At 39.9% G+C, this 19583-nt stretch overlaps 1 long non-coding RNA gene across 1 annotated transcript; it reads left to right on the forward strand.

Annotated features, from left to right (window-relative positions):
• Positions 1-6657: 6657 nt before the first annotated feature.
• On the forward strand, positions 6658-14816 carry LOC138929905 (uncharacterized). The gene is made up of 2 exons (XR_011446071.1): positions 6658-6746; positions 14533-14816. It is a non-coding gene; the product is annotated as an uncharacterized lncRNA (long non-coding RNA).
• Positions 14817-19583: the final 4767 nt, after the last annotated feature.

Below are 19583 nucleotides of genomic sequence, written 5' to 3' on the forward strand. Positions count from 1 at the left end.
AAATTTGTAACTGATTAGTGATACCAACAAGGTTTTAATTAATGGATCAATACCCACCAGGGTGAAAATCTTTCAGATCATATCTATCCTTGGTCAGTTATCTTCAGCACTTTTACTAGCAATGTAAATGAAGATAAAAAGACTTTTAAAAATGATAGCACTATAAAGATTTTAAAATTAAAAAAATAAAAAACTAAAAAAAAAATGATAGCACTAGCAAGAATAAGGCTCAGAAGGACAGCATCATCAGTGTGAGGTTATAGAGAGAAATTCACAGGCTGAAATGATATGCCCCGTAAGAAAGATGAAATTTAAGAGGAATAAATTCAATGTACATTTCCATGTTTAGTTTAAATAATTCCATTATACAAGTTCAGAATAGAGAAGACAAGGCAGTTTGGGTATTTTAAAAAATTAAGAATTTTATTTCCATATAATATCAACTTAAACCAATGCTTTGATGTTGCCCCTAAAACTTAACTGAAAACAGAGCCCTGTTAAAAGAAACAAAGTATCAAAATCATGAATTTGCAATCCTTTCTATCCCAACACCCCAAGGGCTAAGACAATCAGAAAACCAGGGCCATATCTTTATCTTAAAAGTGTATCATATATCACTTATATGTGGAATCTATAATATGACACAGTTGAACCTGTCTATGAAACAGACTCACGAACATAGAGAACAGACTGCCTGGGGGAGGGGGTTGGGGGAGGGATGGAGTAGGAGGCTAGCAGATGTTAGCATTTATACATAGAATGAATAAACAACAAGGTCTTACTGTATAGCACAGGGAACTATATTCTATATCCTATGATAAACTATAATGGAAAATAATTTTTTAAAAGAATATATACATATGTATATGTGTTAGTCACTGAATTTTGTCCAATTCTCTTGGACCTCATCGACTGTAGTCCTCCAGGCTCCTGTGTCCATGGGATTCTCCAGGTAAGAATACTGGAGTGGGTAGCCGTTCCCTTCTCCAGGGGACCTTTCAGACCCAGGGATTGAACCTGGGTCTCCTGCATCACAGGTAGATCCTCTACAGTGTGAGCCACTAGGGAAGCTCTTATGTACATGTAACTGAATCAAATATTGAATTACTTTGCTGTACAGCAGAAAGTAACACAACATTGTAAATCAACTATACTTCAGTTAAAAAAGCAAGTGTATCATAAGGGGGTGGAGGGAAAGGAGACAAATTAATGGGCCAATGGGGTTTTAAAGAACTTATTGGATGACTGATTCTTTTTTTTGCATGATTAGTGTTTTTCTTTATTTCTATCATTGTTTTTTTTAATTTAATTTTATTATTTTTTTTAGTTTTTACTTTACAATATTGTATTGGCTTTGCCATACATCAACATGACTGATTCTTGAACTTATCTTCCTCACTCTGATATAGACTCAGGTGGGTAATAGTTCCATAATACATTCTAGGAAGAATATTGACAACCAAGATAAGTTCTGAGGAGAGAAATTGGGAGAGTGGGCACTTGACAATTCATAAAATGATAACTAGAAGGAAATGTTTATCTTTATTTTTTTTAGAGGGGCCTTGTGTTATATCAGATCTTAGTTCCCCAATCAGGGATTGAACCTGCACCCCCTGCATTGAAAGCAGGGTGTATTAACCAGTGGACAGCCAGAAACGTCTCAGGAAATGTTTATCTTTAAAAAAAAAAAAAGATGAGAGGATCCATAAAACAGTGTATTATGGTGGATCACAGCCTAAACTCTGGGCTTAAGGAGACTTGGGTTCAAATCCAGCTCTACCAGCTCATACTATGAGTTATGAGAAGAGACAGGATTAAATAGAAATGTATGGAATCCAGAACCCAACTAGGGGCAAAAAGAGTTAGCTGCCACCAGAGTGGGGTTGCAGCTTTCCAGCTAGCCAAATTCAGGTGGCTAAAACTTTGTAGCAAAATGTATGGCATTGAACTCCCCCATGAACCAAGTGACTATAAAAACAGAGTTCCTTTTGTACTTGGTGGCTAAGGTAGAATCATCTGAGAAGCATGAAGCTCTAAAATACTATATCTTGGTCTTAATATCTGACTAATGAGGAAACATACCCTGATGGCCAAAGCCATCTTCTAACTTCAGTTCAATTCACCTGATATGGTAAACCTGCTACTCTTATTTGAGTGACTTTTCAACACTGGGGCGGATTTCGAATGATATAATGAAGGGCTCAGACAGTAAAGAATCTGCCTGCAAATTGGGAGACCTGGGTTCAATTCCTGAGTTGGGAAGATCCCTTGGAAAAAGGAATGGCAACTCACTTCAGTATTCTCGCCTGGAGAATCCCATGGACAGAGGCGCCTGGCAAACTACAGTCCATGGGGTCACAAAGAGTTGGACATGACTAAGCGACTATTATACACACACATGCACTCACACACACACACACACACACACACACAATGAAGTAAATAACCATCATAGAAATGCTTTTGTGTGAATTAAAACTCACATTTTATAATGTTGAAGAGAATCTGCCATTTTAGGAAATCTGTCAGATTAAAAAAAGTATAACAGAATTTCACTCAGTGCATACACAGTATTGAAATGTTTAACAGAACTCAAGATTCAACAGACTTCCAGGCTTATTATCTTCACTGAGTCATTTAATCACCTAGTTAGTAGGATTTTATTTGTTAGGATTATACTTATGCCTTGCCAGGCATTTGAAGGGTTTTATAAGTTCAAATATGTTAAATATATGAGAATAGTTTTAAAAGGGGAATTAAGTAAGTTTATAAATGAGATTAATTGTTTAAAGTGAACTTAATCTTTTTGAATTGTGTTGACTATTAATCAGAGAACAAATGAAAGTAATTGCCCTTATTTTTTACAGCAATTACAAGATTTGTAAATAGCATAACCAGCAATATTCTCGCTCTGAATTTAGCACTTTGAGGAAAACAGAAAATGTAAGTTTAAAAAATCAAATATTAATATAATCCCAACAAACTGTAGATAGTCCAAGAGTTTCCCTAGCCTAGGTCATTAACATAGATTGACATTGCCCTCAACATGTCACCTTGTCACCTAGATAGCAGTCTCATCTATAAAATTCCTAAAGTTTTTTTGAAGATTAAATGAGATGATGTATCTAAATCCAGATATTTAGTCAGTATCTCTCACAAAGTTTCACTTGACAGAGCTTTCTGTGTATAAAAGTCCTCAAAAATATGGATTTAAATATGTAGATTCATTGTCAGGTGGAAGAGGAACCAAATGCATTCTGTAATGTCCTGGAGAATGGAGTTGGTAATTCCATGGAGATGAATAATATAGGTTTTCAGATTCTGGGTACTTATTTATGTTCCAAGCAATCTGCTAAGTGATTTACATATGTCATTTTGTTGATTCCTTACAATGCAGTGGTATTTTAGAGTGTGATCAGAGAAGCAGAATCCCTGTAAGTAATATAAGAGATTTATTCTTGGGATAAGACCTTATTGTCATGGGAGCTGTATCGCCTATGTATAGCTCTTACTTCTGTATCTGATGTTGGGCCTGAAGTCAGCCTGGCCAGTGGTGGAGAAGGGAAGGCGGCTTGAAGGAGTGGGGAGAGCAAGAAGGAGTTGAAATCCACACCTGTCTCTCATCAGAACATATTGGCGGGGCCTTCCCCGGTGGTCCAGTGGCTAAGACTCTGAGCTCCCAATGCAGGGGGCCCAGGTTTGATCCCTGGTCAGGGAACTAGATCCCACACGCCACAACTAAGAATTTGCATGCCACAATGAAGATTGAAGATCCTGCATGCTGCAACTAAGACCTGGTGCAGTCAAATTAAAAACAAAAAATAGCTTTTTAAAAAAAGTCAAATTGGGACTTCCCTGGTGGTCAAGTGGTTAAGACTACACCCTTCCATAGCAGGGGGCCTGAGTTCAATTCTTGGTCAGGGAACTAGATCCTGTATGCCACAACTAAGACCCAGCACAGCCAGATAAATAAATATATATATTTTTTAAAAAGTCAAATTGGCAATAGTGGTCTCACACTGAAACCTCTGTTGATCTCTAACCCTCCATCTTCGACGATGCAGGGGACCTGCCAAAGAGCCGGCACACTTTGCCGTGGAATTGCACACAGAGTTGGTCCAGAATTCTGAGAAGCTGAAGGAGAAGATCTGGCAAGACCTGGATGAGCTGCAGGTCTAGTCCTGCCACACATGAATGACGCAAACCAGAAGGTCTGTGACGATGCCGGGGACCTGCAATAGCACTCCCCCTACACTCTTGTTGCCTCACTCTGCCCTCCAATTTCTCTGGTAAGTTAGCAGCCCGAGCCCAGAACCAGCCAAGGAAGAGAATTCAAGGACTCTCAGTTCCAACCTAGCAAATTTGATGTAATGCTAAGCCACCACTGTCCTGTAAGCCCTAGAGAAACAAACTGGATTAGGAAGTTTAATTTATGCAAGGGCACACAGATAGTAAGGGAGGGAGCCAGAATGTGAACTATGAACTGGCCCAGAACCTGGGAACTTAACCACTGCCTTCTACTGCCTCTCTCTAATGTCTGAAAACTAGAGGAAAGCAAGTTTAGGCTCAATGGAAAGATTACCTGTTTAACAGTAGGAGTTCACCCACATTGCGGCAAGCTGCCTTGCAAAGGAGATGGTTCCCTGTCTCAGATGATGTTCAAACACAGACTGGTGGCCATCTGTCAGAGACTTTACACAAGAGAGTGCTCACCAGGAAGGAGAAGGAACAGGGTGGCTATTAATGGCACTTTCAACTCCAAGATTCTATATTTCCACAATATACAGTTCAGAGCAAAGATCTAAACTCACAGTGTATAAGGAAAGTAATAGAAGAGAAGTGGAAGACAGAAGCCTTTAAGGGTGGGCAGGAAAGAGATTTGGCCAAGCTATGCCCAATAGTGCCAAAACCCACTGCGAGGAAAATAAAAATTATGGTCAACCCAAGAGCTGTTTTTTACACACAGGATGCCGCACAATAGCTATACTGTGGTGGTTTTTTTTTTTCCCTGTAAGTTGATTTGATTTCACTGAACGGACAGGCCATTTTTCTTATTGTGTAGACATGATCTTTAAAAGTCTGATGAAGAATTGCAAATTCAGCACACCATGCTCAGACTCTTTAAAATGAAATTTTAATCAATTGAAGGCATGACAAAAAGTTTGAAGCAAATATCCAAATATTTCAAAGAACTGCTTAGAAATGAATTTTCACATTTGAAGCTCTGCCAGCATAAACACATAATAACGAAACATGTCTTGGTAACAGTTTAAAAAATTAAAGTAAAAAGGCAGTGACTAGTCCAACATTTCTGCAGCAGATGTATCCTCATGACATCTTTCCAAAGCAGATCTTATAATAATTTTCTTTTTCTTCCCTCAAATTCTATACCAGCTGGTTAACCAATGATACAAATTGGAGGTCATGGAATACCTACACATATTAGATAGTTGACTTCTCACCAAGATAAACCATAAATGTGTAAAGTTTATAGATGAACATTTAAAAAATCTCCAAGTTGATAGATGGAAATCCCCTGAGAAACGTTACTGTGATATGAGGATATCTCTCTCCACCCTCTCCCCTCACTCTCCACCCAGGAGGCTGACCCGAATGGAGCACATCAGCGGCACCATTGTTGTCTGGCTTCCAATGGGAAGCACATAAGCAGCACTAGAAAACCAGAGGGCGGAAGCCCTGATGGTACCCTGGCACTCTTCTCACAGGGTTGCCTTGGGTTAACTGGGTCCCTTGACCCAAGACTGTGTTCCATTTGGGACTTCCCTGGTGGTTCAGTGGTGAGACTCGGCACTCTCACTGCTGAGGGCTCAGGTTCAATCCCTAGTCAGGGAACTAAGATCCCACAAGTCAAGTGGTACAGCTAAATAAATAAGATTGTGTTCCCTTTAACTGTCTCTCTCTTTCCTCATCCCTTTGGGCCCAGAGTAGGTATACACTCACCACCATTAAAAGCCTCAGAGAACTACCCTACCTTGTGATGGTCCTACTCCCTGTCCCATACGTTTGTCAAAAATTGGCTTACTGAACACTCCTCAGATTCTATTAATTAGAGGATGCGTTTTGTTTCCTGCTGGTGTAGCCAAAATTCGACCTCTGTATCAGACTGAATCTCAGAGACAGAATTTTGGGTGAAGTAGAAAAGAACAGCTTTACTGCTTTGCCAGGCAAGGAGGGGCCAGCAGACTCATGCCCTCAAAACCATATGTCCCTCCCTGGAGAGTGTAGTGAGAAGTTTCATAGTAATGGTTCAAAAAGGGTGTGATTGTCATTGAAACCTCAGCTTCTCTGTACATGGGTGCCAAATAAAAGCTCAGAGACAGAGTTTTGGGTGAGGTAGAAAAGGATAGTTTTTATTGCTTTGACAGGCAAACAGAGACACACCAGGCTTCTGCCTCAAAAAACTATGTGTCTCCACCCCCAGAGAACTTGAGGGGTTTTATAATGGGTGAGACTGTGGGGTCTCTGACAAGATTAGGGTGTGAGCAGGGCTTCCACTCCCTTAACCTCATCTCAGATGGTTATTCTCCTAATGGTTAGATGAGCTGTTCCTTTAATCTTGCCTCAGGGTTTCTTGGCAGCTCCTCTCTTGATCAGCAGCTTTTCCAATCTGCCCTTTGGAACTTGAGGAAGGTCAAAATGGCTGAAGTCTTGCCTGGGAGCTCCGCAGGGCCGTACTCAGTTTCACTTTCAGCATATGGACGTTCTTCTGACTGGTTGGTGCTGAGGTAAGTGGGAGTCAGCATCATCAACCTTCTGGTTCCAACCTGTCTGGGGTCTACTGTGCTTGTGGGCAGCATAGAGTTAACTTCTCCCACTGGAAGGGATTTCAGTATCTGCAAAATAGCTCGAAGCTATCGTTATGTATATCCCTTGAGGGACCCTGCCCCAAGGCTGCAATATTGTTTCTTGGCTTGTTGTTGTTCAGTCACAGTCATGTCTGACTCTTTGCGACCCCATGGACTACAGCATGCCAGGCTTCTCTCTCCTTCACTAGAACCTGGAGTTTACTCAGACGCATGTCCATTGAGTCAATGATGCCATCCAACCATCTCATCCTCTGTCGTCCCCTTTTCCTCCCGCTCTAAATCTTTCCCAGCATAAGGCTCTTTTCCAATGAGTCGGCTCTGTGCATCAGGTGGCCAAAGTATTGGAGCTTCAGCTTCACCATCAGTCCTTCCAATGAATATTCAGGGTTGATTTCCTTTAGGATAGACTGGTTGGATCTCCTTGCTGTCCAAAGGACTCTCAAGAGTCTTCTCCAGCACCACAGTTCAAAAGTATCAATTCTTTGTCCTCAGCCTTGTTTGTGGTCCAACTCTCACATCCATACATGATTACTGGAAAAACCATAGCTTTGACTAGACAGACCTTTGTTGGCAAAGTGATGTCTCTGCTTTTTAATATGCTGTCTAGGTTTGTCATAACTTTCCTTCCAAGGAGTATGTGTCTTAATTTCAAGGCTGCAGTCACCATCTGCAGTGATTCTGGAGCTGAAGAAAATATAGTCTGTCACTGTTTCCATTGTTTCCCCATCTATTTGCCATGAAGTGATGGGACCGGATGCCATAATCTTAATTTTTTGAATGTTGAGTTTTAAGCCAGCTTTTTCACTGTCCTCTTTCACCTTCATCAAGAGGCTCTTTAGTTCCTCTTCACTTTCTGCCATTAGAGTGGTATCATCTGCATATCTGAGGTTATTTGTATTTCTCCTAGTAATCTTGATTCTAGCTTGTAATTCATCTAGCCAGGCATTTCACATGATGTACTCTGCATAGAAGTTAAATAAGCAGGGTGACAATGTACAGCCTTTCCCAGTTTGGAACCAGTCTGTTGTTCCATGTCCAGTTCTAACTTGCTTCTTGACCTGCATACAGGTTTCTCAGGAAGCATGTAAGGCATCATAATAACCATTTGTATGAGTTATTTTACAACGGGAGGTCCTAGTAAGGAACACGGAATCCACAAGCCACCACCAACCAGAAGAATTTCGGAAAGGTCAAAGGAGATATCACATGTCCTACCACCTCCCAGATTCTTTCTCACTGGCATCCATCTTGACTGAGAAATATGCATGCCACCAGGAAGAACCCTGAGTCAGAATGATTGGCCAAAGAAAGCCCAGAAACTGACCCCATCACCATAGAACCCAAGACTGTGAGCCACACGGCAGAGCAGTTATCCCTTTCCAATAAACTCTCTTGCTTTGTCAGCTCATGTATCTCCTTTGACAATTCATTTCCGAGTGTTAGACAAGAGCCCACTCTCAGGCCCTGGAAGGTATCCCGCCTTCCTGCAACAAATTCATTGCAAGGGCAGCACTGAAATTGTTTACCTTTATACGATAATTCCTTCCCTCAAGAAGCAGAAGGGTCTTCAGAAAGTTCAGAGACCACATAAACTCAAAGCCTGAATGTCTTATTAGTGTCCCAGAAAAGAAACTGGAGAAGGAAGACTTGGATAAGTGAGAGGTGTTGCATCAGGGGACTCCACATAGAAGATGGGGCTCCAGGGTGGAGAGAGAAGGAAAGAAGAGAAAAAGAAAGAGGAGCAGAGAGGATCACCTTGGCAGGAGGGAGTATACTAGCAAAGGCTACCAAAATTGTATACACCACAGTGTCAGGCATGTTCTAATACATTTACATGTATTAACATATTAATATACACCATCACCCCACATGAAGTAGGGATTATTGTTACTTCTCTTCCATATGAAGAAACTAAGCACAGTCAGGTTAAGCAACGTGACCAAGGTCATACAGCTAATAAGAGGCAGTCTGTCTCCACAGACAGTTCTCCTAATATCTAGAAAAAAGTTTCTTGCAGTGGAGCAGGCAGAAATAGTGATGAAGTAAGTGAAAGCCAGGGAGTGGAGAGCCTTGGAAGCCAGATTAAGGAGTTGCTAATTACAGATGATGTAAAAGACAGAAAGTCAAGAGTCAGGAGAGTTTCAGGCCAGGAAATCCCTTGCTGTTGGGTCACGGGGTCAAGGGAACTATTGCTGCATAATAAACCATCCTCCAACTTAGTGACTTCAAACAGCAACTCTTCATTTGCTCCCAGTCAATCTAGCTGGAGACTGGCAGAGATAATACATCTTTGCTCTGTGTGATATTGTCTGGAGTGGGTCATGTGGCTACATTGAGCTGGGAGCTGGGCTGGAGCTGGAATGTGGCCTCACTCACATGTCTGGTGCCTCAGCTTGGGTTGCAGGAGTGACTACTGTACACTTGAGTTCTCCACCTGACCTCTGTCTCTCTCTCTTCCAAGTTGTTGCTCATCATTCAGAAGTCTGGTCCAAGTTTCTGTCCATAACAGCTGGTTTCCAAGAAAGCGAAAGCTAAAGTTGCCAAGTCTCTTAAGGCCTAGGCTTGGAATTGGCACCATGTCACTTCTACCATATTCTATTGGCCAAAGTGAGTCCCAAGTTTAGCTCATTTTCAAGTGGAGGGAAATGGATCTCACATCCTGATGAGAGGTGCAGCAAACCTATGTAAGAATGGGAGGGATTGCTGACAGCCATGTTTGCAAGCCATCTGCCTCAGGGACCAATGACACCATTTGTTACTCTTGTTCTCTCATTCTCTAATGCTGTCATGAATGGCATTGTTTCAGCAGATGCCTAAATTCATTGAAGGATATCATATCAACATATCTTGTGCACTTATGAAACCAAGCAGGACCTTGTGGAGCTCCTGGGCACAAAGGCCTTTCTATGTCCCCCATTTTATTTTAAGTTGAATCTTTAGTTGTGGCATGTGAAGTCTTAGCTGCATCATGTGGGATCTAGTTCCCTAACCAGGAATCACACCTGGGACCCCTGCATTGCAAGCGTGGAGTCTTAGCCACGGGATCACCAGGAAAGTCCTCCCATTTCTTGATAATGGGAAGTAGGCTTTATTCAGTCTCCTTGATCTTCCCAGAGTTCCAACAGGCAGATGCAAAAAGTTGCTAACTAGAGAAGGGAGGGGATGTGAGATCAGGGAAGAGCAGTCAAGAGGAATAGTAGTACAGCAGTAGGGCAGAGTCCTGGTTCTCCCTTAAGGGATATACATAGCAATAGCTTTGAACTATTTTCTGATACAGAAACCCCCACCAGGTTGGAGAAGTTAACTCTACGCTGCCCATAAGCACATAGGCTCCAGACAGGTTGGAACCAGGCTGATCTTGCTGACCCCCCACTGCCTCACCATCAACCAGTCAGAAGAATATCCATGAGCTGATCATGCCCCCTTTGAACCATTGCTATAAAACTCCTCACTACCCTCTCCAAGTAAGGACATTAGCCTGTTGTGGCCCCCTTTGCCTGGCAAAGCAATAAAGGTATCCCTTCTACACAAAAATCTCTGTGTCCAAGACTGAATTCAGTGTTGGGGTACAGAGGCCAGATTTGGCTTCCCTTACTCTTCCCTGGTGGCTCAGAGGTTAAAGCGTCTGCCTGGAATGCGGGATACCAGGGTTCAATCCCTGGATCAGGAAGATCCCCTGGAGAAGGAAATGGCAACCCACTCCAGTACTCTTGGCTGGAGAATCCCATGGAGGGAGGAGCCTGGTAGGCTATAGTCCATGGGGTCGCAAAGAGTCAGACACGACTGAGCGACTTCACTCACTCTCAATCCAAAAGACTTTTGAGCTAGGGAAAGAGCATAGCCAGGTTGTCACCAGGGAAAATCATTTCAGATATCACAGCAATCCCATGGGAGAGCTCAGCTCGAGTCGGGAGAGCCAGAGCACCAAGCACAGATTAGGGGGCTGGTGCACTGTGAGAACATTGATTTGACTCTATGGCATAGGTGGGCAAGACTACAGCCCTCTGGCAAAATCCTGCCACCAGCCCTTTTTTGGAGATAAAGTTTTATTGGAGCACACCCATGCTTGATCATTTATGTGTTATCTATAGCTACTTTAGCACTAAAAGAGCAGAGTTGAGTAGTTGCAACAGAAACTACATGGTCCATAACACCTAAAATACATACCCTCTGCCCTTTAGAGAAAAGATTTTACAACTGAGTCACTGATTGTATATATTCAGTGATGGTACTTTTTCTCATACTTAATTTTGTCACCTGAAATTACATTGATCCCAGGGTTTACCATTAACTGGCAGAAATAGGCCCTGGGCCACTCCATACAATTCCTTGAAGAGGGAATGTAAAGCTTTCAATAATAGAATATTAAGATGGAAAATCTACATGATGCTTTTAAGTCAAACCAATTTTGTGCCCTTAATTACTTTTAGAACCTGTCCTTTGGCTCACTCTCTCCATGCAACCATCACACTCTCCCCAGGGAAGAGACTTACAGTAGTTTTCCTATGTTCAGAGATTTTTAAAAAGATCATTCAATAGGCGAATTGGACATCCTCAGTGGAAAATCACCGTGCCAATTCACAGTCAAGAGAACCCAACAGAGCTCCAAAACTCCGTTAACCTAGCAGTACTTGAGCTTTCTGAAAAATTCAAGGTAATTATAGAGGCCTGCCCTTTTGCCTTCACTTGGTTGATACATGAAGGATTTTTTAAAAAACAGTTAACTTAAAAGAACATTTCATAATGTTTAATTGTGTTGTTCCATGATAAATTATTTTGACTATGTTTTCATATGCAAAGTACAACTAAAAGATGAGTTTTAACACACTATTTCCCTGGAACCCTTGAAGTTCTGCTCCCATATATATTTTTGAACTTTTATGCTTAAAAAGTTCTCAAACTCACATATTCACTGACCCAGCAATTCTGGTTCTTGAGTTTTATCTGCAGTTCATGATATGGTATAGTTTAAAGTTATTCATGGCAGAAATATTTATAATAGCAGGAAATCATAAATAGCCTAAATATCCATAAATAAGGGACTGGTGTGAAAGCAGTAGTAGATAATACATAGGTAAATGGGCATGGCTGTGTTCAACAATTTATTTAATTATAGTAAATCCACATGATGAATCAAAAGGAATGAGGAAGATCTTTGGAATCTTATAAAGAACAAATTCCAGCATTATTGCTCAGTGAAAAAAAGCAAAATGCAGAATAGTATGTATTTTATCACTTATTAAAAAATATGGGAGGGATAGAAGAGAAATAATTTGCTCATATGTACATTAAATAACTGGAAGGACCCACATAAGAAACTGATCATTTTATCTGTTTCTAGGAGTGATTGTCAGTCAGGGTCCCAGTCTGAGAAATCACTCTAGGGACTTCATTCAGAGGAATTTTAATACTTTAAACTGGTTACACAGGTTAAAAAAAAAAAAAGAGTTAAGATGCTTAATAAGAGACTATAAGGTAGCCCAGAAGTTATTAATAGCAAAATATGTCTACTATTCCTGGGACTGGGGCGAACCAGGGAGGAAGTGGTGTTAGCAGATCTGAGAAGCTAGGCCGGTGCAGCAGTAGTAGAACCATGGCGGGGACTGCCCAGAGGGAGCTGGGACCACAGAGGCGGAGGCTGACTCACCCTCTGCCCACAGTGTAGGAGGTAAAGCCAAAAAGAAGCTGCAGCAACTGCAGGAAGTTCTGCTCAAGTAGGAGGGGAGAGAAAAACACATTGGATCTGCCCTGCTCCCACCCTCCAGTCTTAACCAGTGTCCCTCCTTCCATTGCAGGAGACCCCGGTTGGATTCCTGGGTCAGGAAGATCCCCTGGAAAAGGGATAGGCTACCCGCTACAGTATTCTTGGGTTTCCTTTAAAGCTCAGCTGGTAAAGAATCCACCTGCAATGAGGGGGACCTGGGTTTGATCCCTGGGTTGGGAAGATCCCCTGGAGAAGGAAAAGGCTACCCACCCTAGTATTCTGGCCTGGAGAATTCCATGGACTGTATAGTCCATGGGGTCGCAAAGAGTCAGACACGACTTTCACTTTCACTTTCTCCTCCCATTGCCTGAAGCTACTCATAAGCCATCAGGTAAGGGAGTCTGGGAAATGTACTTTCGTGCAGTACAGAGCTGAGCAAAGGGCAGTGAATGGATTTGTGAAGCAGGTAAATGACCAGTTCAAAAGGACATATGTTGACCTGGGAGACAGCAATGATAGGGAAACATTTTAATGTTTACCCTCTTAAGCTTTCTGATTTTTGAATCTTGTGAATATATTGCTATCAAAATGAAAAAATTTTAAATAAAAATGATAAATTAAATGTATAATGGCGTGTGTGTTTTTTATTAGAAGATGAGATTTCAAGCTAAAAGTTACTAAACGTTCACTATCAGGGGAATGGTAAAAATATAGTGCACATGTACAATAAAATGTGCTGCGTGTGCTCAGTCACTTCAGTTGTGTCCAACTCTGCGACCCCATGGACTATAGCCCACCAAGCGCCTTTGTCCATGAGATTCTCCAGGCAAGAATACTGGAGTGGGTAACCATTCCCTTCTGAGGATTTTCTTGACCCAGTGATCAAACCTGCATCTCCTGCATTGCAGGTGGATTCTTTACCATCTGAACCACCAGAAAAGCTCATACAATAACATACCACACAGCTATTCAAAAGAATGAATCATAGAATATCTACGAAGGACACACAGGAAAGTACTATCAATTCATGTCCAGGGGGAGATAGGCTGGATGGTTGCCAGGACAGGTAACAAGACTGGGAAACAAGCAAAGCACTTGTATCCTTTGTACCTTCCAATTTTGGTGCCACATGTATGTATTACCTATTCAAATTGGAAATCAAAAAATCTTTAATTGTGGTAAAAATACACATAACATAAAATTGCTCACTTTAATCATTTTTAAATGGTTTTAAATGTACAGTTCAGTAATGCTAATGTATTCACATTGTTGCCCTCCAGAAAATTTTCATTTTGCAAATCTGAAACTCTGTGCCCGTTAAACAGCTCCTTCCACTTTCCCCTCCCCCGGCCCCTGGCAGCCACCATTCTACTTTCCATCTATGATTTTGACGACCTTAAGTACATCACCTACTCAATGGACATGAGTTTGGCAAACTCCGGGAGTTGGTGATAGACAGGGAAGCCTGGTGTGCTGCAGTCTGTGGGGTTGCAAAGAGTCAGATATGACTGAGTGACTGAACAGGTTGAACCTCATGTAAGTGCTACCATATTTGTACTCACATCATATTTATTCTTTTGTAAGTGTGTGTATGTGTGTTCTAAGCCGCTTCAGTTGTGTCTGACTCTGTGACGCTATGGACTGTAGCCCGCCAGGCTCCTCTGTCCATGGGATTCTCCAGGCAAGAATACTGGATTGTGCTGCCATGCCCTTTTCTAGGGTATCTTCCTGACCCAGGAATCAAACCTGTGTCTCTTACATCTCCTGTGTTGGCAGGTGGGTTCTTTACCACTAGCACCACTTGAGAAACCCCGTATTCTTTTGTGACTAGATTATTTCACCTAACATAATGTTGTCAAGTTTCATCCATGTTGTAGCATGCATCAGAAATTCCTTCCTTTTAAAGACTGATATATTCTATGGCTTGTATAAACCACATTTATTTCCCCATATATCTGTTGAAATGCCTTCACCTTTGGTGTCTTTTTTTTTTTTTTTAAGGCCATTCTTCTCGTGGTGACAATACACTCAGAAAGATGGGGCTCTTTTCATGGCATCAAATGACCCACGTGACTTCTCTGAAACAGACAACCAGAGCAGCTGCCACCCTCCCCCAACAAACTCAGGTCCACAGCATGTTTCTAACATCTTTCCTAGATAGGTCTTTAGTCAAAATACCATAGGGGAAGAACTCACCGATAAGCCAAGTGTTTCAGAATTATTAAATAAAGTCACTCTTACTGAATCTTCTTTTTTTAAAAAAATAAAAGACTTAAAATGTATTTTAATAAGTTCATGTTGCATTATTTCATTTCTCAGAAAAACTTCAAAGGTATTAGGGACAAATCAAACATGGTACACCAATAAAAAATGCACAGCATAACTACCTAAGATAGGCAAAGCTAAGAGCTATCGTCTGACATTCAGCATACAGCAACCCTGTTCTCAAGATTGTACTAGGCCTATCAAAGCTGTGAATGGCAACATCACAGACACAAAAGGGCCATTTCTGGGTTGTCCTTACCCAAGAAAAAGATGGAGGCAAGTTTAACACAAGATTTTTTAAAGATACACTAAATGAAAATCTCTAAGAGAAAATGTCTTCCTTGGGACATGAAAGGGTAGTATATGGGACATAACAGAACCGTATGTATGTTGTCTGTGACCTCTGTGGACATGTGCCTGAATTCCCACCTGGGAGTGATTGAAACAGTGGGGCCAAAGTCATTGGGGAATGTTTGGTTTTTGTGGTATATGTGGCAGGATCTCTGGGGTAAGACAGTGCACTAAGTCGTGTCCAACTCTTGTGACCCCATGGACTGTAGCCTGCCAGGCTCCTCTGTCTACAGGATTCTCCAGGCAAGAATACTGGAGTGGGTTGCCATTTCCTTCTCCAGGTTACTGAATCTTCTTGTGCAATCCTGAAAATAAAAAATGCAAAGATAAAGCATCTTATAATAAAAATATAAAAGTACTAACATCAGATTCCTAATCTCTAATGACTATTAAATTATTTTAACTAAGCAAAAACAGATTTTCCTGATTTCTATTTCTTCCCTCCATGTGGGATCGTTCACCAACTTGTTTATTCTCTTAACCTTCCACCTTCTGAAGGTGGACATTTCTTCCTTTATTTTTATTTGAGTGAACAGATGAGAATAAATTACTTTAAACTGTAGCTTGAGTCAAAGATTTTAAGGATTCTTTTCACAATTCAAATTAGCCATTCAAAAGATGGAAAATGGGGACCTTCTTGGTGGTCCAGTGGTAAAGACTCCATGTTTCCAATGCAGAGGGCAGGGAGTCAATCCCCAGTCCAGGAACTAAGATCCCGCATACAGTGCCTCACAGCCAAAAGAAAAAGAAAGAAAGAAAATGAAATCAAAGGTTTTCTTATGTTTAATGCCAAACATTTTCACAATGAATATTTTTGAAAAGACAGATAACAAAAGTTATGTACAGTATGATTCCAATTTGGGGAGAAAAAATATATATTATAGATGCACAGGAAAAGTGCCTCCAGATGAGAAATGGAGATCTTCAGACAGATGGAAAAAAGAGAGCTCTAAAGATAGACAAGATCTGGAAAATGGGTTGGGTTTTAACATTAACATGGGTATAAGAGAAGATGAAAAATCCGGGTCCTTGATGGCACTGAGGGGTCCTTAATTTAACCCACCTCAGTGCTGTCTATCCCTGGATTTATTGTTAATGGGAATGAAAACTTTTCTGGATGTTTAAACCAATTCTGATTATGTTTTCTGCTCCATTCCAGTCTTACTTAATAGAATCTTCTGCATTTTACAAGTTGTTATCCTCTTATGTTTCATTATATCCTCATATATTCCATTATATGTTGATGTCCCCTTAATTATCACTAAAATATGTTAAATTTCTTATTTAGCTTTACTTATATTTTTACAAATTCCTTTTTTCTCATGCTTTCCAAAGAAATTCTTATATCTTTCTTCAGCTCTTTCTTCCTCATGAAACTGCTTTGCTTTTTGTCTCAGCAATGATTTGTTCATGGTAATTTGTTGGTGTTTGCCTGTAAATGTTTTTATGTAGCACTCTTGATTGAATGATGGTTTAACTGCATAATGAATTCCTTTGACTAACATAAGTCAAGAAATTGGAATCATCCTGTTCTACATAAATCCAGGTCCTTGAAGGGATGAACCATTAGTAAAAGGAAGGAAAGGGAAAAACCCACCTGCTGGAGCAAACTGACAATGAAGAGTCTTTTCTTTCTTTCCTCGGCCTCTGTGTAGGAAAAAAGTCTTCCCTAAAGAATATGTAACCCTGTGCTTCATCATGGTCCAGGAATATCTAAAAAGAAAAATTCACATAAAAATTCTTCTCAGTCTCACAGCCCTATGTTCATAGCAGCACTGTTCACAATAGCCAGGATATAGAAACAACTTAAATGTCCATCAACAGATTAATGGATAAAGAAGGTGTGGTACATGTATATGATGAAATACTACTCAGCCATAAAAAAGAACAAAATAATGCCATTTGCAGCTACGTGAATGGACCTAGAGAGTATCATACTAAGTGAAGTAAGTCAGGAAGTGAAAGACAAACATCAAATGATATCACTTAACATGCAGAATCTAAAATACAACACAAATGAACATATCCGTCATGTTTGGATGTGAGAGTTGGACTATAAAGAAAGCTGAGCACCAAAGAATTGATGCTTTTGAACTGTGGTGTTGGAGAAGACTCTTGAGAGTCCCTTGGACAGCGAGGAGATCCAACCATTCCATCCTAAAGGAAATCATTTCTGAATATTCTTTGGAAAGACTGTTACTGAAGCTGAAACTCCAATACTTTGGCCACCTGATGCGAAGAACTGACTCATTTGAAAAGACCCTGATGCTGGGAAAGATTGAAGGCAGGAGAAGAAGGGGATGACAGAGGATGAGATGGTTGGATGGCATGACTGACTTAATGGGCATGAGTTCAAGCAAGCTCTGGGAGTTGGTGATGGACAGGGAAGCCTGGCATGCTGCAGTCCATGGGTTCGCAAAGAGTCAGACATGACTGAGCGACTGAACTGACTGATGAAATAGAAACAGACTCAGAGACACAGAGAACCACAGAGATTTGAAATTACCAAGGAGGAAGAAAGGAGGGGACAAATGGATTGGAAGTTTGGGGTTAGCAGATACAAACTATTGTATATAGAATGGATAAACAATAAGGTCCCACTGTATAACACAGGGAACTATGTTCAATATCCATGATAAACCAGAATGCAAAAGATATGAAAAAGAATATATATATATATATGTGTGTGTGTAACTGAATCGCTTTGTTCTATGCCTGAAACTAACATAATATTGCAAATCAACTATAGTTCAATGTTTTTAAAAAATAGACAAAGGAAAAAAAAATTCTTCCAAGTCTCTATTGCCTGGGAGAAACAAATGCAAAAATGTTTTGGAGACCTCTATCCCAAATCTGAGATGGATAGTATCACACAGATAAAGCTCCACTGATGTGAAGTTTAAATTTCAAATTATAAGTCATAAGAGAGAAAGACTTCACTGTGAGTAAAAGTGGGCACATAACTAGCAGATCTATATCTCTAATATACTTCAGGTACTAGAATAACCTAATACAGAGGATAACCTAATACAGAGGATAACCTAATACAGAGGATAACCTAATACAGAGGATAAAATAAGTATGTTTTAAAAGTAAAGACATAAAGCCAGCACTGTAATCCATAAAAACAAGTCACTATTTTAAACATAACAAGCATATTTTGAACCAAACTAATCTCCTAAAATTTAAAGAGACAATTACTGAAGTTTAAAACTCAATGAACTTTTAAATTAGATTTAACATCGCTGTAGAGAATTACTAAACTCTCTGGAGAATATACCTGAAGAATTTATTCAAAATGCAACACAGCTAGATAAAAAGATAGAAATATGAATTATGGAGTATATGAAAAAGAGATTATGAGGTATCAAGGATAGAATTAGATAGTCAACTATATATCTAATGGGAATTCCCTAAGGAAAGAATAGAAAAATTGTGGGGATAAGAGAGTTATGGAGAGTCAGTATTTTAAGATATAATGGCTGATAATTTTTTTTCTATTCATTAAAGTCTTAAACCTCAATTTTAAAAAGTACATCCACATCAAGCAGGAAAAATAAAAAACAAACCCAAACCTAGACACATTGTAAAGAAACATCAACAACCAAAGTGAAATAGAAAATCTTAAAAGCCATCAGTGAGAAATAACAGAGCATTTTAAAAAACAAGATCAACAATTAAACTGAGAAGAAGCATTGCAACAGGAACATTACAGGCCAGAAGATAATGAAATAACATCTTCACAGGGTTGAGAGATGACAGCTGTGAGGTTGGAATTCTATATCCAACTTAATCATCATTTAATCAAGACATTTTCCAACACACTGAGAGAGTTTACTACAAACAGATCCTTGCTGAAAAGGAAGCCAAAAAAAAAAAAAATGTTACCAGAGATAAAGAGGAATGTTTCATAATGATAAAGGGGTCAATTCATCAGAAGACATACATCCTAAATGAATACGCACCAAACATCAGAGCTTCAAAAGAGTTGAAACAAAACCTGAGGAAATTTTAAGAAAAAATAGACAAATCTACAGCTGTTAGTCAGGATTTCAACACTCCTTTCTCAATAATAATTAATAGATCAAGTAGACAGAAAATAAGTAAGGATATAGAAGACTTAAATGCCATCGACCAACTTGACATAATTGACATTTATAGAAAACTCTACTCAACAACAACAAAATATACATTCCTTTTCAAGTACACATGAAAGAGTTATCAAGGCAGATTATATGCTATGCCATAAAAAAAGTGTCAATAAACTTAAATGGATTGGAATCATAGTGTGTGTCCTATGACCACAACGAAATAAAATTAGCAATCAGTGATAGAAAGATAACTGAAAAAGTTTCCAAATATTTGGACACTAAAAGTTTACTTTTAAGAAACCAATGGGTCAAAGAAGACATTTTTAAGAATTCAAAATGAATAAA

The sequence above is a fragment of the Ovis canadensis genome, chromosome X (assembly GCF_042477335.2).
Source record: "Ovis canadensis isolate MfBH-ARS-UI-01 breed Bighorn chromosome X, ARS-UI_OviCan_v2, whole genome shotgun sequence".
Taxonomy (NCBI): domain Eukaryota; kingdom Metazoa; phylum Chordata; class Mammalia; order Artiodactyla; family Bovidae; genus Ovis; species Ovis canadensis.